This window comes from Zootoca vivipara, chromosome 1 (genome assembly GCF_963506605.1).
Source record: "Zootoca vivipara chromosome 1, rZooViv1.1, whole genome shotgun sequence".
NCBI lineage: Eukaryota > Metazoa > Chordata > Lepidosauria > Squamata > Lacertidae > Zootoca > Zootoca vivipara.
In genome coordinates, this window is record NC_083276.1 from 65765590 (window position 1) to 65788560 (window position 22971).

At 43.2% G+C, this 22971-nt stretch overlaps 1 protein-coding gene across 1 annotated transcript in view; it reads left to right on the forward strand.

Annotated features, from left to right (window-relative positions):
* Window positions 1–9349: 9349 nt before the first annotated feature.
* The window catches only part of PPFIBP2 (PPFIA binding protein 2), a 123404-nt gene continuing 109782 nt past the window's right edge, over window positions 9350–22971 (forward strand). Inside the window, exon 1 of the mRNA XM_060275467.1 lies at window positions 9350–9678. The gene's annotated coding sequence lies outside the window, so the exon portion shown is untranslated. The remainder of the gene's footprint in view (window positions 9679–22971) is intronic.

The window sequence follows — 22971 nt, forward strand, 5'->3', positions numbered from 1 at the left end:
TTGACTAATAATAAAAAAATTCCTTCAGTAGCACCTTAAAGACCAACTAAGTTTATATTTTGGTATGAGCTTTCGTGTGCATGCACACTTCTTCAGATACACTAGAAACAGAAGTGTCAGACCCTATATATATACAGAGGGTGGTGGGGGTGGGTGGGAATGGGAGATGGGCTGATGGGAGTGGTAAACCTGTAGATGGGTGTTAATGGCTGCTGATGGCTGCAATTAGTCCTGGGCTGAGGTGCTAAAGAAAGCTTGATCATGCATAATGAGATAAGAATCCGATATCTCTATTCATCCCAGGTGCTTCCATGGTTTTAAGCTTGGTAATGATTTCCAATTCAGCAACTTCCCTTTCCAGTCTGTTCCTGAAATTTCTCTGTAATAAAACAGCTGCTTTGAGATCTTGTATAGAATGTCCTGGGAGAGTGAAGTGTTCTCCTACTGGTTTTTCAGTCTTATGGTTCCTGATGTCAGATTTATGTCCATTTATCCTTTGGCGTAGGGTTTGGCCTGTTTGTCCAATATAGAGAGCTGAAGGGCACCGTTGGCATTTGATGGCATACACAATGTTAGAAGATGAGCAATTAAATAGTCCTGAGATGGTATGTTGGATGTTGTTGGGGCCAGTAATGATGTTGTCCGGGTGTATGTGGCAACAAAGTTGGCATCTGGGTTTATTGCAGGCTCTGGTACCAGTGTCCATGTTAAGTCTGGTGGTTGTATTATTGTGGGTGAGGAGTTGTTTAAGATTGGGTGGCTGTCTGTAGGCAATGAAAGGTCTTCCTCCCAGAGCTTGAGAAAGGGAGCTGTCATTGTCCAGGAGAGGCTGTAGATCTCTGATGATGCGTTGTACTGTTTTAACTTGGGAGCTGTATGTGATGACTAGTGGTGTTCTGTTATTTTCTTTTTTGGGTCTGTCTTGCAGCAGGTTCTCCCTAGGTATCAGTCTGGCTCTGTTGATCTGTTGTTTAACTTCAGCAGCCATTAACACCCATCTACAGGTTTACCACTCCCATCAGCCCATCTCCCATTCCCACCCACCCCCACCACCCTCTGTATATATATAGGGTCTGACACTTCTGTTTCTAGTGTATCTGAAGAAGTGTGCATGCACACGAAAGCTCATACCAAAATATAAACTTAGTTGGTCTTTAAGGTGCTACTGAAGGAATTTTTTTATTTTGCTTCGACTCAGACCAACACGGCTACCTACCTGTAACTTGACTAATAATGTCTGACACAAATTATTCCCACATGTGTGAGGAGGAATTGTGTTGTAGCAGTAGAAATCCTCCATCACCTCATGCACTTTGTGAACATCTGAAAAGAGGTCCTGTGCAGATAGCTGGTCTCCCCCCCCCCCAAAATAGAAGGCTTTAGCGCTGTTTTAGCATGAATTACATACAAAGCCATTATCATTTACTATCTTTTTGTCAACATACCTTAAGAAAATGGCAGAATGAGTTGGAAACGGCAATTAACTAGCAGCAAAATCTAGCTGCTGAAAGACTTAATAAATTAATTCCAGAAACTAAAACCCAGGAAAGAATAATTTTTTAAAAAGGTAGAAGGGTAAATACTTTGGTGGAGTGATTCAAGAGGAGAGATACTGTTTCTCTGTTCCTGTCTGTCTGTTCCCCATCTATCTCACCCTTCCCCACAACTCTTCTTGGAAAACTGAACTTCCTATTCTTTTTAAAAATGCACCCCATTGTTATTGGGGGGGACAGACATCTAATACGGACAGAAGTTTCTTTGTGACATTAGCATGTCTCCACTGTGGCCGAAGTGAAACAAATAATTCTTTGTGACTGTGAAAAGGATTCTCAGCACGATCAATTAGCCAAGAGACCAGGACAGCTGAGAGAGCACAAGGTCCAAGAACAGCTGAGCCTTTAATCTGCAGTGACCAAAAGTGCCATGCTTGGGTATGTGTTAAATAGCACGCTTATTTCGCCACTGTGCTTGGACTTGTAGATGTCAGCTGTGCATGGTGGGCTGAGAAACAGAATACACTGTTAATGTACCATTGAGGTCATGTGGGTCTCTGACAATGTATTAAGAGTTACAGGAGAAACTTCCACTCACATTCTAAATTTCTGCAGAGCTCCAATATTCACATTTGACTGGGGCAGGAGTCTTTGAGGAAAGACAAGCGCCAAGTTGGGGGAATGCCGTTTCACTCATGTCTTGCTTGTGGAACTTGGCTCCTTCAATAAAGAACTCATCATCACGGACTTATTTCCTCTGCTTCTGGGTATTTCACGGAGCCAGTGATGAATTGTAGATAATATATGGGAAGAAGAGAGTCTGTTGTCTGACCAAAGCTGCATTTGAAGAGGTGACCAACATTGCTGATAATGCATTGTCGGAGATCTGGGCGACCAACTTCCTGTTAACTCAAAAGAGTTCTTCAGAATGCAAGCTTTGGCTGTTTGCTGAGAAGATACTCTAGGGCACGCATTCCCAAACTGCGGCCTTCCAGATGTTTTGGCCTACAACTCCCATGATCCCTAGCTAACAGGACCAGTGGTCAGGGAAGATGGGAATTGTAGTCCAAAACATCTGGAGGGCCAAAGTTTGGGGATGCCTGCTCTTGGGCAACCAGAAACAATTACCATTGGCTCACAATAATGAGTGTGCACTCCAACAGGTGAGAGGTTTCAGAGGGGCAGCATTCCCTTCAGAAGGCAATCACTGGAGATTTATTGGTATTTTGTTACATTTTGCACTTATTCTGCAAAGATACAGGTTGACCATAGGTGAAGGTACAGGATTAAACACCCCAACATTCTCCCCCCCACACACACATCAAGTCTTCTAGGGAGGGCTATCAATCATAGCTGTCAAGTTTTCCCTTTTCTCACGAGGAAGCCTATTCAGCATAAGGGAATTTCCCTTTTAAAAGGGGAGAACTCAACAGCTATGCTACCAATACTTTCAGAGCCCCGTGGCCCAGCCCTTTTTTTAAGCTCCAGAGCTCCCAATCTTTCCTTCTTAATTTCCACCTTAAAGAGAAACCTGGATTGCCCCATCTTTAGAGAGAAGAAAAGCTGCCCCCCCCCTTCCAGAGCAGTCTGTTTGCTCACTATCTAGTCATTGTGAGACATCTTCCTTGCAAAGCTTTGCAAAGTTACCCAGACCAATCGCCCAAATTATAACAATATGAATATTCAGAATTCAATGCTCTTCCTGACAGGGGTGGAAAATGGCAGAACCAAACACAAATTCATTAGACACACTCTCTCTTGTCCAGTGCTGGATTTATGTATAAGCTAAACAGGCTCTCTTGGGCCCCCCAAAAAATGTAAAGAAAAAAAAACTGGATGTACATTTCCGAAAGATAAAAAACAAATAAAACCTACATACAGCAACAGTGTTTTGTGTTGTATAGGCTCCTATTGGCAAAACCTTGCCAACAAAGGTCCGTATAGTTAAAGCTGTGATTTACCCAGTAGTGATGTATGGAAGTGAGAGCTGGACCATAAAGAAGGCTGATTGCAGAAGAATTGATGCTTTTGAATTATGGTGCTGGAGGAGACTCTTGAGCAGGCATCCCCAAACTTCGGCCCTCCAGATGTTTTGGACTACAGTTCCCATCTTCCCCGGTTAGCTAGGGATCATGGGAGTTGTAGGCCAAAACATCTGGAGAGCCTCAGTTTGGGGATGCCTGCTCTTGAGAGTCCCATGGACTGCAAGAAGATCAAACACCCATTCTGAAGGAAATCAGCCCTGAGTGCTCACTAGAAGGACAGATCCTGAAGCCGAGGCTCCAATACTTTGGCCACCTCATGAGAAGAGAAGACTCCCTGGAAAAGACCCTGATGTTGGGAAAGATTGAGGGCACAAGGAGAAGGGGACGACAGAGGACAAGATGGTTGGACAGTGTTCTCGAAGCTATGAACATGAGTCTGACCAAACTGCGGGAGGCAGTGGAAGACAGGAGTGCCTGGCGTGCTATGGTCCAAAGAGTTGGACACGACTAAATGACAATAGGCTCCTATTGGTTATGTGCAAATTGCTTTAGATACCTACTAGGTCCATAAATTACCATATAGCATACATTTAACACAAAAAACAGTGACAATTTATTGTTGACAAAGGACAGCAGGACATATAAAGGGCCCCATTACCTTCAGTAGCTTAGGGCCTCATCTGGGAGAAAGGTGGGATACAATTTTAAAACACCCACATACGGGCTGCAATTGTAATCTCATTCAACCAGAAGAAAGCCTCCATTGAATGCAATATGACTTACTTCTGAGTAGACAAGGTTGGATTGCATGAGATAGACTACAAACATTCTTTAATCATCCAACTGGGACTGGAGATGATCTTAAAAGCAAGCTATAGACCCTATGAAGGGAATCTTTGACCTGCAAGATGTTGCTGAGCTACAACTACCATCAGCACCAGATGATGGCTAGGAGCATACTATAATGCTACTATGTTTCTGTGTCACCTGCATACTGATGGCATCCAACACCTATTTCGCTGATGACCACACCCATGGGCTTCATACATTGGGGTCAGAATACAGCCCTGTGGGAGCACACAAAGCAACTGCCATGGGGTTGAACATGAGTTGCCCAATGCCATCCTCCAGAACCAGCTCTCTAGCCAGGATCAGAACCAACTTCACATCAGGCCTCCCCCTCCCAACCTAAAGAGCCAGTCCAGTAAAATGTCATGGTCAACGATATCAAAAACCATTGAGGTCCAGGAGAAACAACTGGGTCCCACTCTCCTTGTCTAGCTCCCAGAGAAGGTTGTCCATCAGGACAACCAAAACAGTTTGGGCCCCATAGTAAAACCAGACTGAAATGGGTCTAGATAACCAGTGTTCTCCAAGCACATATGCAGCTGACTTGCCACAACACCATTCTCTCAAGCCCCTTGCCCCCAAAGGGGGAGATTTACAACCAGATGATAGTTGTCAAGTATCGCTGGATTCAAGCAGAGGTTTTGAGCAGCTGCCGCACCACTGCCTCTATCAGAGTGTCAAGGACTGCCCCCCGCATTGATGCAACAAAATGTTAATCACCTAACATTTGGGTGGTAAAGGTAAAGGTAAAGGGACCCCTGACCGTTAGGTCCAGTCACGAACGACTCTGGGGTTGCAGCGCTCATCTCACTTTACTGGCCGAGGGAGCTGTCGTTTGTCCGCATACAGCTTCCAGGTCATGTGGCCGGCATGACTAAGCCGCTTCTGGCGAACCAGAGCAGCGCTTGGAAATGCCGTTTACCTTCCCGCCAGAGCGGTACCTATTTATCTACTTGCGCTTTGACATGCTTTCGAACTGCTAGGTGGGCAGGAGCAGGGACCGAGCAACGGGAGCTCACCCGTCGTGGGGATTCGAACTGCTGACCTTCTGATCGGCAAGCCCTAGGCTCTGTGGTTTAGACCACAGCGCCACCGTGTCCCACATTTGGGTGGTACCAAAATGCAATGCTCTGTGCTAATATAGAAAAGGTTAATTGTAGGATTGCAATAAATATAAATTCAGTTCATTAAAAAGCAACAACCTTTCTTGCCACCTTTTAATTACGCTGCACAAGTACGTTGTAATTAATTGCGCTTATTATGACTACATGAACATGGCAACACTCTGCTTGCTATAAATCCCAAACGAACACAGTCACATTCAAGAACACCAAGAACGCTCAGGAAGCAGATGCTGGTTGTTGTTTTGGTCCCAGTGTTGAAGATGTGCAGATATCACACACACTCAGTGACCTGTATAGGTGATGAAACACAAGATAACAGAAACTGTTGTCAGGCTCCAGATCAGCAACCTGCACTCAAGACCTGCTCAGCAAACCCTTTGAGCTGGTTATGCCTCACTACGTGACATGCTATCCTAAAAACCAGATAAGCGGGAGTGAAAGACTTGAAAACTTGGTCTACTTAAAAAAAATTCTCCAGGACACAGCTTTAGAATGGAGACCCATGTAATTTCATGGAATTGCTTTATTTTTTAAAACACCAGTGTACACCCGTCACTCATTTATACAGACTCATTCCTTTGTAGGTAGATTGGCTAGAGGAGAAGCCCAGAGAAAGCTTTGTTTTCCCCCAGGAGGCAGTTCTCTACGTCTACCTTCCCCTTCAGGGGCCATTTCCTATCTCAGTCTCTGATTCTGTGCTTATTTCCTTAGACAGGCATTGGTTGCATTTGGACAGAACTCATTTGAGCTGGGATAAACTAGTTAGCTGGCCTGAACAGGTCACCTGTAATATTTTATGATCCTGACTTGCTCTGGTAAAAGTTTAGCTGCATTTCCTATTAACAGAAAGCAACAGTTGTTGAAAACGGAAGTCGAGGCTTCTGATCTTGCAGCCATGCTGGAGGGGGAACAGGCTTGCGCATGTCACACTAGACGAGCACTAACTCCAGATCATGCCACTGTCTGCATCCCATGGGGTGAGGTTTGCTGGGAGCACTGAGCATCATGCCTTGAACCTCAGATAGCACATGATCCTGGTATGCTAATCACACACCTGTTTTTGTATCTTCCTCAGCCCAGGTGGAATGCAGCAGGGAGGTTTCACCCAAGCAAGCTGAGGGGTGGGTTGCCAAAAAGTGTGGCCTCAAAACACTAACATGCTGTGGATTAGTGGTGAATGGCATGGTGGACAGTAGTGCATACCTGACCTCCCAGCAGGTACGGTAAATCACAGCTGCTTACTGGGAGAGGAAAGGTGGCAGAAAGTGTGGTGCAACGCAAAGGCACCAGGAGATGCACCAGATTTTGGGTTTGCTGGTGCATCTGCAATGCGCTTTACCCCCTCCTAGTCCACAACAGTGACTTACCTGCCAGGAGGCCAGATATGCACCTCCTCTCGACCATGCCATCTGCTTCTGCTATGGCTAAGTGCAGTAGAGCAGGCATCCCCAAACTTCGGCCCTCCAGATGTTTTGGACTACAATTCCCATCATCCCTGACCACTGGTCCTGTTAGCTAGGGATCATGGGAGTTGTAGGCCAAAACACCTGGAGGGCCGCAGTTTGGGGATGCCTGCAGTAGAGGGTAAAGAGAAACAGGATCTCCTTTTCTTTGCAATGGCTCCTTATCCACCACAAATGAGCATGGATATTAATTACGTACTGTTTTCCTTCCTCATAATACCAGAACCCAGGCTCATCTAATGAAGCTGTAAATGGCGAGAGATTTAAGATAGACAAAAGGAAGTACTCCTTCACAAAGCACATTTATTTAGTTAACAGAATTGTAACCTGCTTTTCAAGCCACATTCTTCCCAAAGTGGCGTTATAATACACACACCAAAACATAAATCAAATATGATTTGAAAGCATTTGAAAGATCTACTTCATAATACCATTAAAACCAGCACAAAAGTAAGAGATTGTGCAACGTAGCAAAATCAGACGGTAGCACCATTTCTAGCTCTAGTACATTTCTCAGTCACAAGGGGTGCTGATGGCCACCAACTCAGATGGCAACTTTGAAAATGAGGCTATGAAAGACTACTGGAGAGATGGTGGCTACATGCCACCTCCATTTGTACAGAGGACTTTTGCTTATAGATGGCCATTGCAGGAAGGAGGATGCTGGGCGACATAAGCGTTTGGTCTGATCCAAAAGGACCCTTCTTATGTTCTGAAAACAGTGGGACTTACTCATAAGAAGCTGTGCATAAGATTGCAGCCTTAGTTTGCTCACCATCACCCAGTTTTTGGTATCTCTTCCTTTAAGGAAGCAAACTGGCTTTGTTTTTAACCACAAAAACGTAGGCAGTAATTCTTTTTGAAAAAAATCCTAAAAGTGGAGGTTCTTATGAATTCAGCAGTTAGGATTTTAAAAACAACGTATAATGGAAAAAACCCACAATACAATTAAGGGAATTGGCAACATCCTGTACATTTAACTAGTCAATGGAACTGTGCAATTGTATGTTAAATGGAAATACATATATTGTGACTTCCGTGGAATCCCATTAATTTCACAGGCACACTGTTGGGTAGATTAGCAAGTCTAGACTCCTTGGGGATTTATGTACTTTAATGTTCTCTCTCTAATCCAATTTAGAAGTAATGATCATTGAAATCAGTGGCATTTATTTCTGAATAATCATGGCTCGCATTAGGCCACAGTTCTATACACAATTACTTAGAAGAAAGTTTCACTGAGTTCCTTACTTCCATGTAAACATACATAACAAGGAAAAGTATGTTTATTTGGAAAGTACGTTCAACTGAAATTAATGTGACTCCCATGTAAGTATGGAAGGAATAGGATGAAAAGAATAGCACAGAAGGGAAAATATCCCCAGCTTCAGCTTTTCCTATTGCAGGGCTATAGTGTAGGGATGGGGAACCAGTCAGTGTAGACCAGGGATGAGCCAGGGATGTTGTTGGACTCCAACTCCCATCATTTCCAGGCAGCATGGTCAATATTCAAGGATGATGGGAGTTGGAGTCCAATGACGTCTGAATGGAAACAAGTCCCACCATCCCTGGTGCTGACAATACTGTTGATGGAAAAATAAATAAAGGAGAATTCCTGGGTGCCAAAAATCCAAGTCCGGGGCAAGTACTCATTGGTGAGAGAACTCCAGTCTACATGAGAAACTTGAGTGTGTAGAGAGGTTTGGGCTGGTGACTTCAGTTCGACTACACAGCTCTCAACGCCACTCATACCATTTATTGAGTTCCTATACATACCAATAAATTTAGGAACTTTCACTTTGTAACTCAGCTAAGGTTTACTGCCTGTGCAGTCATTCTGAAACACGTGAATCTGGCCTTTGGGGGAATTTGTAAGTACAATCACTTTTAACCTTACCATATGTGTGCTCTTTTCCTATGCTGGGGGGAAGAAGGAAACTTGGAAAAGAAACTGGGTTTTTTTTGGGGGGGGGCTTTTGGAAATCACATAGAGGGGCATATTCTAAAGGTCAAGGCCTCTATTTCCATGCTTTACTTTGCTGCCTATGTTGTGACTTTACATATCTGCTGGGGATTCCACCAAAGAGTACTTGCCCCAACCTTGGCCTCCAGGAATTCTCCCTTCTATATTTTTTCCCTTCAACCAACAAATACTAACTGAGCTGCAAGTCAGCTCCCTAGTTCTGATGAGTTTTAACTCCAGCAACCTCAAGGTGGCCACAGGTCCCTCCCCCTCCTGTAGTGAGAGGCGAAGCTGCACCTGCTGGCATTCTCCCTTCCCCTTGCAAGGCCCCTTTACTCAGAACTAAGCCCCATTAAAACCAACGGGACTGACTCCCGAGTAAGCGTACAGTCAGAACACGCCCTAACCAGCAGGGCTAAGCTTGCTGCTGCAAGCAGGAGCCCAGAAGCAGCAGCCTGAGAGGCTCGAGCCAGTGCAGAGAGTCGCCTCATAATTGCGGTCCGCGAGTTTCCCTCCGCCCCAGAGCAACGCCAGGACTCCCCCTCGCCCAGGACCCGCGTCCAGGCGCCACACTCCTCTCCGACTGGGGAATCACGTGGGGACCCTCGCGGCCGTCTGGCCCAGTCTCGGGAGCCAATTGGTGCACGTGCCGCGAGGGGGCTTGGAGGCGCCTAGGAGCCCGAGCGCGCGCAGCAGGGACGCGGATGCTTAAAAGGGCTGCGCGGAGAGAAAGGCAGCTGCGCGTTCTTCCGCGGTAGCGGGAACGCCGAGCGCAGCTGCCGCCGGACCTCGCCGGGCAAGGTTAGTCGCGTCGCGCTCGCCTTCCAGGGCGCAAAGCCGGGCTGGCTGGGCAGAAACCGCCGTCGAACTCTCTGCCTGCCGCGGGCGAGCGGGTGGGGTAGGGGCTTTGCAACCCCCAGCGAGTCCCTTGGGGCAGGGGACGGGGACTGGGGAGGGGGAGTCCTCTGCCGCTGCTTCCTCAGGTGTGTTGCTTAGCCTTGTTTCACTGGCCGCCTAACTTTCTTTTGCAAACTTAGAGCGCAGCTTCTCTTCTCCTTTTTTGCGGGGGAGGTGAGGTAGTTATTAAAACTATGGAACTCGCTGCCACAGGATGTCGCCACAGCCACTAACCTGGGTGGCTTTTAAAAGAGGAGGATGAGACAAATTGGTGGAGGTTGAAGCTATTAGCCGTGATGGCTCTGCCCTGCCTTCATGGGCAGAGGCAATAACGCTTCTTGAATGCCAGTTGCTGGAAACCACAGGAGGCAGGGGGAGTGTCCTCGTGCTCAGGTTTCCCACCTGGTTGGCCACTATGAGAACAGGATGCTAGACTGGATGAGCACTGACCTGATCCAGCAGGCTCTTCTCATGTTCTTGTGTCTGTGATGGGGGGAGGGGGAACCTCTTTGCTGCTTCCTAATGGATTGTGCTGCTCAGCACATTTTTAAAAGAAGTAAATTTCCATTGGAAACAGAGTATCTTATTTCTGAATGTCTTGGGTTTTTTTTAAAACAACTTGCAGTGAGATACTAATTGTGCTTTTATTTGGAGCAAATCCCATTATTTCCAGTTAGACTCAATAGTGCAATCCCATATTCCAAAGTTAGCCCTGCTGAGTTCAATTCCCAAGTACCTGAGGATCCAATCCTGCATGTACTGACTTGGAAGTTCCATTTTCTGAGGGAAAAAATGCCTGTGATCAGACTGCAGTTTTGGAGTTACAGTAGTGTTTTAAGATTGCAGCCTCACTGGAATGTAAGGTCTTGAGATAAGCACTACATTTATTAAAGGAAGATGTCGTGGGAGGTGCTTTCACTATGTGCCCAGCACTGTCTCTGGCTGGCAACAGTTCTCCAAAATCTCCAAGCAGACAACCTTCACGTCACCTGTGATCTTTTCTTTTCTCTGTGAATAGAGCCTACCTTGCATACAAGTTGCTTTCTATAGACCCTCTCAGTGAGATTGGGAACCCTACAGGAGATGGGGTTTCTGGTCATTTATCCAGAGCAGGAATAGCCAATATGGTGTGTTCCAGATGTTGCATACTACAACTCCCATGATCTGTGACCACTGCCCATTGTAACTAGGGCTGATGGGAGTTGTAGTGCTAAAAAATGGAGGACATCATGTTGACTACCTCTGATCCAGAGCTGGCTTTGTTCTGACCTTTAGTAGACTATGTGCATGTAGGAAATGTGGACAGCAGGGACAGTTTTTGCATGCTCTCTCTCTCTCTCTCTCTCTCTCTCTCTCACACACACACACACACACACACACACACACACACACACACACATGGTATATGAACAGGACTAGGCCATATTATCATGCCTACTCCAAGCAACTGGCTCTTGGACTTGAGGTGTGATGCTATTCAGAAGTAAATCCTGCTGTTTTCCATGAGGCTTGTAAGCATGCAGCCTTTTGTAAACCTCTTTGAGGTGTATAAATGAATTAAAGGTTCTAATCTTGAATTCCATTCATCCCCAGCTCATTGAAACTTTCGCTGCAATGAAAATAAACATCTGGGGCTGACTGAGGCATAAATCTTAATGCCAAAAGATGCAATCTATAATATAATCTGAGCAGTATGTTCCTTATGGCTGCAATCCTATACTTGCTTACCTGGGAGGAAACTTTACTGAATTCAGTTGAACTTAACTTCTGGGTAGGCATGTAAATCAGCCAGGCTGCCAGGTAAATGCCTCGGGGTTTTTCAAAAAAATATTGTGTGGTTTTTTTTTTGTATTAAACAGTCAGTCTTTTGCATAGGTAAGAATGCACTCTTACCATCTGTGTTAGTCTACTCTATACTTCAAAGCATATCAAACTAGGAGCTGTGGGCTTGCCGCATCCTGGGACATGTGTGTGTTGAGCTGAACACTATCATCATCATCATCATTATTATACCATCCTATACCTGGAGGTATATACAGTGGTACCTCAACTTATGAAGACGATCCATTCCGCGGCCGTCTTCATAAGTCGAAGTCTTCGGTTCTCGAAGCGCCCGTTCTGCGCATGCGCAAAGCACGATTTTGCGCTTCTGCACAGGAGCAGAATGCGCACACAGTGAAAAGACTTCTGGGGTTGTCGACTTCGGAAGTCAAAACCTTCGGAAGTCGAGTCATTCAGTTGTCGAGGTACCACTGTAAAACCACAAAATACATAATCAAAATGCACTAGCTGCCTGAGCACATCAATCTTTGACATGTATCCTATGCAGACACAACTTAAGGCTTGAACTTGACAGAACCTGATGAGTATTTGAAACTAATCACTTTGAGCCTTTGTCCTTTTTTTGGTCATCTATTGCAAATGGGTTCTGAGTTGTCAAGAAGTCAAAGCATTGCAACAAAATCAGCTGCACAAGCTGGAAGTATGTTTAACATTTAATTGCACTGGAGCTTTCTTCCCAGTACATGTACTTGGGCTCTAGGTCTTCATGTGCATTTAGCCCAATCCTCTCTATGTTCACCTTGAAGTAAATCCCGCTGTGTCTAGCATGGCTTATGCTGGAATAAGAGTAACCAGGAGTTGTGTCCAGGTAGCTATTGGGTTTCACTCTTGGGGGAATATAGCAGGGTTCCTGGATTCACAGAGCTTTTCTTTATATTGTTGGCTAACGTAGTTCAAAAATATTTGGATGTCCTATAATGGTTAACAGGCAACTTCAAGTCCTACAAATGGCTTTTGATTTCTAGGGTAAAAAGTGTTGTCTCTTCTGTTGAGACACAAGGCAATAGATGCCTATGGTATGAATTAAACAGTAACATGGAAGTCTGGCTGAAGCATGGATGACTTGAAATGGGAACCATGTATTCTGCGAGGCACACTTGGGGTCTTGTAAAGTTGATGTCTTTTAAACATTTGTCATCTTTTGGGGGTTATTTCCCTTAACCAGAGCATATTACTTTGATCTCACAAGTCTTGTTTACTGCTTTGCTGTAAGATAGTAGTGTTATAGCAGCTGAGAATTGCAGATTTAAGTGTCACTGATAGTTTATTTGCAATTATGAGAGTGGCCATCTCCTATACTTGAGAGACACTCTGCGCAAATGGAATACGTTGCTATGAGACAGCAGCATTGTTACTCCAAAAAATATTCTCTGGAGTCTGTGGTTCCATAAAGGACCATTGAGAGCCACTGAAATCAGGGGGACTTCCTAATAAGTAAATAAGACTGCAAAACTATCCCTACCTCCTGGGAGTGAGCCTCACTGCATTCAATATGACTTACTTCTGAGTAGACCAGGTTAAGATTGCTGGGTAAGTCAGTGCATTTTGTGGTGTAGATGGGTACGCATTTCTGTTGAAACTTTAATATGCAATGAAGTGGTTAAAGGCTGTAGAAAATGGAGTGAATCCTCAATTCAGTTCTTCCTTACTTCAGTGCTTACTTCATAGCAAGGGTGACTAATCTGTAGACCTCCACATGATGTTGGACTCCAGCTCCCATAAGCCACAGCAAGCAAGGCCAGTGGTCAGGTATGATGGAAATTGGAGCCAAACAACACCTAGAGGGCCAGAGGTTAGCCACCACTGCACTATATTGATACGTGATAAAATCAGAAGTTGTTGTTACTAAATTGTCACTTCTGACATTTTTGAGGCTGGAAAATATACTTGGAGCTAGGCTGAACAGGCACCTTAAAATTTTCTCCTAACACTTAAGATTTCAGGGGGTGGTGTGTATGTGTGTGTTGGCCCCAAACAATTGGTACTATGTTGTTATCACTTAGGAATTTGATATATTTTTCCATCTCTTCTAACAAAATGGGGAAGCCACACTTGCCCTATTTTTGGGAGGGGGTGTTGACTCACCTTCAGAATGAAGCAGGAAGCTACTGATTTGCCACCCATTCCCCTTTTATTTTTATTTTTTTTAAGAAGCATACTTCTCAGATGAAATAGAGGGTTTTTTTGAAACATCAGTCTGCTCTGCTGTTTTCCAAAGAAACTCCTAATTGCACTTCTAATTGATGTTGTGGATTACAGTTTGGTTGTGATATATCAAAAGAGACTAGGTTTTTGTGTTGTGGTCAAGAGAATCATATTCCACATTTTTGAAAGATGACTTCTGCATCCCTTGAGGTAAAGTCTGCTGGAAAAATTATAACTGTTGGTTTTTGCTATATTGATAGTACATAAAGCTGAGGAGGCGAACACTGGCATTCTAGATTGCACGAGGTGAAGTCTATTTACAGGGAAAGTGCTTTTTACCATGGTTTGATTCTGGAAATGGAAGTTGTAGGGCAATGCAAGTTCTAGGCTTAAGACCAAACTCATTATAGATATTGCACAAGATTAGTATTAGAGGCTGTTTTGATCACAGTAGCCTTACTGAGGTCAACAAAACTGTGCATAGAATTGCTTTGAAGTGGACTATTGCGTTTTCAGATGTTGATAATACTCTGTAATTCTGGATTCATGTAACAGGATTTGTGGATCAATGACCCTTGAAGTGGTGTTTTTTTTTATAAAAAAAGTGCTTAATTGAAACCACGTCATGAAGTGTTTGTGCTTTCTACCTAATCTGTAGCTACCGTAACTAGTTATTACAATTTGCCTTAAAATCCCTGGCCCAACCGTGCTGTTGGGAAGGTTACAGTGCTGGTGCTTTTGTTTTTCTCATTAGCCAGACTTTGGCTCCTGGATTATATTGTGGTCACTGGACAGTGTGAATGGAAATAGGATTAAAAGTAGTCCCTAAACTGCCAATGCATGGCGCACCAACTCACTTTGGGCCTTTCCCGTAGATCGGTTTCTATCACAACAAATGTATGTATGTTCCTGAGTTGCACAGAATCCAGATTTTTTTTCTTCTTCCCCTATAAGAAAGCACTTCTGTTTAGGCGACATCTCCTATTCCTAGCATTCAGACAGCCATCTATTGTCGCTGGGAAAAATGCATTCCTTTCTTCAGATGGGGGACCATTCTCATTGGGAGTGCTGTCTGAAATGTGAGCCTGAAATGACTGTATTGGAAGATGTTTGTAATTGGGGACATAAGAACCATCACAACTTTTCCTCCACTAATGCTGCCCTCATCCTATACCATGTTGGTGTTCCCGAATGTTTGGTCTGCATTGGAATTGAAGTGGAGACTGAGAAGTCCTGTAGAAAATGTCAGCATAATTTCAGCTCCAGTGTGAGTTCACTCCATACAGAATGAGGACTCAATACACTGGAATGTGTCTGATCCAGTCTTTCTTTAAAACATTTCGAATGAAAATTCCTGGAGCAATTAAAAACACAGCTCACGAAGCACAACTAATTAGTAAAACAGTTTGCAACCGATAAAGACAGTGCTAAAACAAAAATACACCAGATGTTAAAAGGCTGGGAAAATATTTGCTGAGTGCTGAAAAGTTGTTGGCATAGGTACCAGGCGAGTTTTCCAAGGGAGGGATTTCACAAGCAGGCAACACAACCAGAAAGGCCCTCTCTTCTCTTGCCATCCACTACATTTCACATGAGTGGTTTAAGGCACCCATTGCTGACCTGGTGCTGATGATTTGGCTGCAACTCCCGTCAGCCTCAGCCATCACAGTTAGTTTAAGAAAAAGGAGTAGCAGTACCTTCTTCCTATTCAGTGAAGCTTCAAGTATCTTGCCAGCTTCTCTACCTCTGTTCCTCATCCCCACCCACCCCATTCCACCTTTACATGTTATCCTGCTCATGTATTCTGCCTTACAGCTGAAAAAAAACCCACAGTTTTCTTGGGCATAGCAAATGGGTGGAATGTGTCAGAGGTGCCAGGCATTCTCCCAGTGTGGTCCGGGATATTCATGGAGGTTGCCCCAGTCATGTCTGCCATGGTCCAGAGGTGATGAATATACCACTTGTTTCGCCATGCAGGAGAATTGGGGAAGCAGCCCCATTTGCATTCTCTGAATCAGGTATGTATGCACAAAGAAGCCTGATGGACATGGCTTTGTTTGTGCATCACTGGAGTTCATCGCGGATTCCACTTTGCCCAAGTCTAGAGTGGACTGTAGAAGCCAAAGTGGTATGGAACCATTCTGCTCTCCACCCAAACTTTGCATATCTTGCACCAAAACTAGGAGTGCTGGATTTAGGCTACAGGATGTTAAGCCGTGTGTGTGTGTGTGCAAAATAATAAGACGATCAATAATAATAATAATAATAATAATAATACCAATGCCATATTACCAAAGTCCACCCCTGAAACTAGGAGCCCAGCAAGTTTGGCAAGATCTTAAATTCAGATTGCATCATTGCATACCATACTCGTTGGCTTTGGCAGTAACTAGTTCTTGCCTACACATGGAATTATTTTAATGTTGTAGACATAGATCTTCAATATTAATAGGGAATGATTCATCTACACTAATTGTGTCTTTATTCAACCCACTGGAGTGTGTGTGTTTATGTGGCTAAGTTTTTCTTGGATTTTTTTAAAGCTAAAAACTGATTAATCTTGAGGCTTTAGTCATTTTGATTACCATTTGTCAGCTGAGCTCTGAATGCAGAATGAATCTGCCTGTAGATTCTGAGGGGTTTCTGTGATGGCATTTGCTCAATTTACTCTCCTAATTGCATTATTTAGGAACCTTCAAGGAAGTGGTGCATTTCTTTAGCTTGCTGAGGGGGTGGCGTTGGTGTGTGGGTGTGTGTAACTGACACTCCTTGGTTGCAAAGTTGCTAGATCTCAGATGGGTGTCTGTATCTCTAAGAGTTCATAAGATGACGGCTTTGCAGGGTGGATAAAAATCAATGATTTTTTTAAAAAAATCAAAAAATTTGGATTTTTTTGATTTAAATCGGATTTTTTTGATTTAAATCGATTTTTTTGATTTAAATTGGATTTTTTTAAATAAAATGCTTTTTGAGGAAAATATATTGCCACCCAAAGGTTATTCCATCATGAAATAAAGATTAGTTTTTTAATTATGTAGAATAAGGTTGTATATGTTTAATTTTGGGGGTAAATAATTTCCATTAATCCATTCACAATGTCATGCTCTTCCAGAGGTTTTTGTAAGATTATTGGGCAGTTTCTCTGCCTACAAGATATTATCACAGGTGCTTGGTTTACTTTTGCAGTTCTCAAAACTGAATTTGACTCAACAGAGATCACATGCCTCTTCTTCCCAGCAAAAATGTTATAACATGAACAGAGTTGAGAAAAAGACCTTAATCCTATTGTTCTACAAACCTATGAATACAGAAACAACCCCTTCAGTACTAAGTTTCAAGAAGTTCAGTGAATAGAATAGAAACAATATTTTTCTGATTGTTTGGAGTGGACAGTATTTAAGTTTTTCATGTGTAGGCTGGGCTGACAGTCTAAGTTTCTTAAAATATATATATATTGTTTTTGTTTAGCCAAATTAGTTAACAAACATGGATGTTTGTTTAAGCAAATAACATATGCTGTAATGTTATTGTTTCAGTTGAATAAATCTATTTAAATTGTTATTATTAAGGTAATGATTATTTTTCTCCTTCCTAAGTACAACAGTAAAGTTGTCCAAATATGAATGATTAACCTATTAAACTGGGGATAAAAAACTAATATGAAAAGTTGTTATTCAAAAAATCTTCATCTACTTGCATATTAAAGTTATACCAGCAAGTATTAGTCTTTATGTAGAAAACTATGATTTAAATCAAGCCTTACTGACTAGTGATTTAAATCGTGATTTAAATCGTGATTTAAATCAGTTTGATTTAAATCAAATCCACCCTGCGGCTTTGATTTCGAATATGCAAAGCATATGTTTGAACCCAAAGCTGTGTTAGTGCAATAACCACCCTAAATGATAACATATGCTTAGGAATCTGTAATCAGCATACTCTCAGCTGACTCATTGCACTAAGACTTTTTGATGAATTATACTAATGGTAAATTGTCAACTAAAGCTTTCTAATGGTACCTCTTCCCAGAAATTATATGAAGCAAATCAGGTTTGTTGAAGAGATAAGAGACTGGCATTAAGGGAAGATATTGGAAACATTAACTTGTGCCTTTTGAAGCATTGTACATTAGCAAATGAGATGCACATTGAGAACTAAATAGTTTCCCTCATTATCCAATGTAGATTTGCAGTTTGGTTGCTTTGACTTCATTGAAATCTGGATTTGATGTTAATTGGTCTGATTAATTATCTTTCAATGTAATCAGTGCAAGTCCAAGGCTGATTTGCATAGCCATTAATCCTGTTTAGAAAGAGAAAGTGCAGGGCTCACTTAATGTAAATGGCAAGTATGCACAACATAATGTGTGTATCCATTATACCTGAAATGTGCTGTTTACCCACCTCATGTCTTCACAGAAATGAAAGCTACAAATAGTACATTCAAATACTTCACATCTTCAGATATTTGTTGCTAAAGCTTATATTTCTACTGTCAAGATTTCAAAGACACCGAGTGCTTAAAATGGCCAGGTTATCATTCTTATTATTGGGGGGGGGCACTCCTTTTTAGAAGACTAAATGTTGAAAGAATGATTTATACAAATCAGTAAGAATGCTGAAATCTAGAATGAATATAAATTAGATCAAGGAAAGTTCATTCAATTCAATATTTTCTCTTAATATAGTTATGGTTGGTATCTGACTAAGCTACACTTAGAGTAGACTAGTTGAAATAGAGTCACAGAATCAGAGTTGGACGGCACCATGAGGGTTGGACGGCACCATGAGGGTTATCAAGGCCAACCTGCAATGCAGGAATTTTTTTGCCCAACATGGAGCTCGAACCCATAACCCTGAAATTTATTGTCTCATGTTCTACCGACTGAGCTATCTCTCTGAGTGCACGCTCCTTAAGTTAGGGGGCACTGACCTTTTTGGGCCTGTGGTTGTATTTGCAAACCAGGGAAAACTGCAGCGGGCATGACATGCCCGCTGCAACTTTCCTCTCCCTAGCTGTAATCCCCGTTGAAAGTGCCTCTGTGCAAAATTAGTGGAGGAGGGGTGTTCTTTTAGTTAAGGATGCATAATTACTTGGGGAACAAGACCTTGGGAGAACCAAGAAGGCTTTTGCAAGCAGCTACGTACCTGTGAATGCTGTTAGCAAGCCATATAAATTGTTTCAGTATGGTATACATAAAGGGATTCCACAGTAACAGTGCTCTATAAAGTACAATTGTAGTAACTTTGTCCATAAGCATCATGCCACATCCTTGGATTGTGAGTAATCTTGCCAGCCTGTGGTATAATTTTATACAACAAATAATTGGGATACTACTACAGTATTACTATTACTATTACTATTGCTGCTGCTGCAGCTACTACTACTACCACTACTACTACAATCTGCACCATTTTTCTTTCAATTCAGTGATGTAACCATACATCTAAGGGGCATATCGCTTACCTCAGAAAGCATGTGATCTCAGTGTGCCATTTCCTGAGATAACAGTGAGGGTGTGGCAGATGAGAGAGAGCTATGCTTGACCTCTTCCATGTCCACCATGAGGCCCTTGGCCTCCCTTCTGGTACTGGAGTTCAGCTTGCAGGGGCACCTGTAAAATGACAGGTACATTCTCAGGAAAATATCAGAGGGTGGGTAAAGTTAATGGTATTCACTGACTCACTCTGGAAAATACCCTCATGGTCACATTAGCTTTAGGAGGGAAATAATGGAATTGGAATCCTATGTTTTCTTTGTGAGGTTGGCCCCAACCATCTTGTTCAATTTAAGTTTAGAAGCTATTCATGTAAATTGGTGGAAGAGATGTCATTGGCTGACACTGGTATAAACAGAAATGCATGCCACATCACCTCTTTTTAAAGAAGCAATGAATTGAAAGAATTAATACTAATTGGAATGCGTGCCAAGACTGACAACTATATCCACTCTGTTCCTAGCCTTCAAAGTGACATTACAAAGTACTCCACAAATAAATAATAACTATATTTTCGTCCATTTCATTCACATATTTGGGACATTTGCCAGCCTTTGAGACTTGCAGGCGTCATTATTCATGAATTACTGTGTTGTGGGAAGAAGCTTGCCATGGCGGGTGTGTTGTATGGGTATTTAGGGCCATTTATAGCTCAACACTGGTTCACTTTCATGAAATCAGATGTACAGAACATCTTCTTTTGTTTGCCTTAAACCATGAGGAATCTCCAAACTTTCTCTTGGCCTCTGTCTGTCCTGCCATATAATATGTGAGTTAAAGTCTGCCCTATTTCATGGAAACCGTTGTAACAGTTAATGAAGTGTGACACATTTATGCCCTGCTTTTCACTAAGTGTTACAATTTGTTGTTGCTTCAAGAAAATAAGAACATAATACTAAACTGTTAAGCTGGTCAAAATGTGCCTTAAGAAGCAGATGCAGCACCTCCCAGCTAATTCAATTAAGTAGAGAGAGGGGCCATTGTATACATTGTGGCAACTTGTTGTATTCACCCCCCCCCCATTTGCCCATGCTAGGACCAAAGGAACTTGTGAGGTAAAGGCTTGTTTGGCATAAGAAGAGTTTCTAGGGGACATAAACCAAGGGAAGAAAAGATAATCGGTCAAGTAAGCATTGGCCGTGAACAACTGTAGGGAATAAACTCAAGCAGTAGCCTCGTCCTTAATGAAAGGTGCAGAATGTGCAGCTAGTTCCTGGGTCTCCCAGAAGACTTCCTTGGACTGGTTAATAAACAGAAAATTTGGTAGAGAAAAGAGCAGGGGAAAGGTGTTGCTGATGAAGGAAGCTGTCTTCAGTTTATTGAATTCATTCATATATATCAGGCACCCCCAAACTCAGCTCTCCAAATGTTTTGGGACTACAGTTCCCATCATCCCTGATCACTGGTCCTGTTAGCTAGGGACAATGAGAGTTGTAGTCCTAAAACAGCTGGAGGGCCGAGTTTGGGGGTGGCTGATATATATAACTTTTAAAGAGAGAGATGTTTACAAACTTAAGAGACACAAGGAAAGGGGAGTAGAGGGGAAAGGTAAGGGGTGGAGGTTCATTTGACCAATGCCAAAGCAGAGTTGGTTGAGTTGTAAACAGGAATTTATATTCAGTTAGGGCCACAGGTGCACCAACATGCTCTGCAAGCCTTGTTTTCTGTCTGGCAACAGAGGCCAGGCTGTACTTCCTTCAGCTTCAGGCCAAGAACAACGGTTGGTTCTTTCTGGCAGGGAGGGGAGAAACTAGCTGCCTGCCGCTGCTCCTTCCTTCCCTGGATGGTTGGGTATGGCCTGGCCTTCCCCTTGCCATGATGGCCTTCCAGGAGGCAGGAGGTGCAGCCTCCAAGAGTGACCCTTGTCACTTTGAAATGGTCTTACGGGTGATGCGCTGTCCTTGTGGATTAAAGACGCCAAAACGTTGCTATACTTTTAGAAAGTGATGTTTCTGAGCAGCTAGAGCAGGCATCCCCAAACTCGGCCCTCCAGAGGTTTTGGGACTACAATTCCCATCATCTCTGACCACTGGTCCTGTTAGCTAGGGATGATGGGAGTTTGGGGGTGCCTGAGCTAGAGACTCCCCCCCCCCATGAAGGCCACATGTCTTCTATATAAGAAGTAGACGAGTCTCCATAATAAAGGATTGAGTTGCAGAACAGGTCATTGGACTGGCATATTTTTGCAGCTGGATAATATTTTGTATAAGAATTTTCCCTATACTGTACAATTGAGGACCTAAGTAAGCAGCTTGCATTTTGAATGATGGGACTGGCTTTTTGTTTATGTTCTTCCTTTTTCTCTCTCTCTCTGTGTCACGGGTGAGTATCTATGGTGATGATTTTTAAATGTTTGCTTTCCAAATCTGTATTTTGGAGCACAGCTTCAGTCTTTAATAATTTTGACCGTTTCAAGGGAGTGTTGAAGGTTCTGCCTTTATCTCATGTTAATGTACCTTTCTTCATTTTTGCTGAAGTAATTATTCTTAAAGATCCACCCCTGGATCATTATTCTCCATTTCCTTCTCAAATGATAGATGAAAGATCAGATAGGTAGTGTTTTTTTTTAAGGAAATGATTCAAACTGGTGTTTTGCCTGAAATCAAGAATAGATAATCAAATGCTTCCTGACAGTAGTTTGGGCAATGGCAGGAAGTGATTCTCAGATTTATCTTGGATGGTGCTTCCTCTCTGTTGCAGTATTGTGATGGGCGTAACACATTTTCTAGGTTGTCGTCGTGCTGCTTTTATAGAATCATAGAATCTTTATGTTGCAGTCTGTAGTATAATATGGATTATACTTGTACCAAATGTAGATCTGGATCCCAAAGGGGCTTTGCAGCCCCTTCTCTAGTCTAGCGCCATTTTTAAAAAAAAAGGTAAAGGGACCCCTGACCATTAGGTCCAGTCGCGGACGACTCTGGGGTTGCAACGCTCATCTCGTTTTACTGGCCAAGGGAGCCGGCGTATAGCTTCCGGGTCATGTGGCCAGCATGGCTAAGCCGCTTCTGGCGAACCAGAGAAGCATACGGAAATGCCGTTTACCGTCCCGCCAGAGGGGTACCTATTTATCTACTTGCACTTTGACGTGCTTTTGAACTGCTAGGTGGGCAGTTGCGGGGATTCGAACCGCTGACCTTCTGATTGGCAAGCCCTAAGCTCAGTGGTTTAACCCACAGCGCCACCCGAGTCCCAGCGCCATTGTTTTATTTTTGCTTAATTAAAACACAATTGTTAAAATGCCTAAGTTATACGCAAGTTAACATTTTTCGATTTTGTTCCTTTAGAACATGCTTGGGCAGTGGGAAGAGGCATAGCTTAGTGTTAAGAGCAAAATATCCCAGGTTCAAGCCTGCCTTCTGCAGGCAGTGCTGGGAAAGACTCCTGTCACGGGGAAATACTCCAGAGATTCACTGGCAGTTGGTGAAAACTCACCTTCTCCACCCTCTGATCCCAGATGCTGTTGGACTACAGCTCTCATCGTCTCCTGAGCACTTGGGATGATGGGCATCGTATTCCAACCACACCTGAGGTCTCAAGGTTAGGGAAGCTTGGTGTAGACTGAGATAGATGGAGCAATGTTCTGCTACCGTTCTCTGATATGGATGCATGTCTTTTGTTCACACAATGTCTTAAGTCACCTTCCTGACTTGGGACGAGGATACCTGAAGGACTGCTCATCTTTACATGTGCTTGCAGATACACCAAGATCT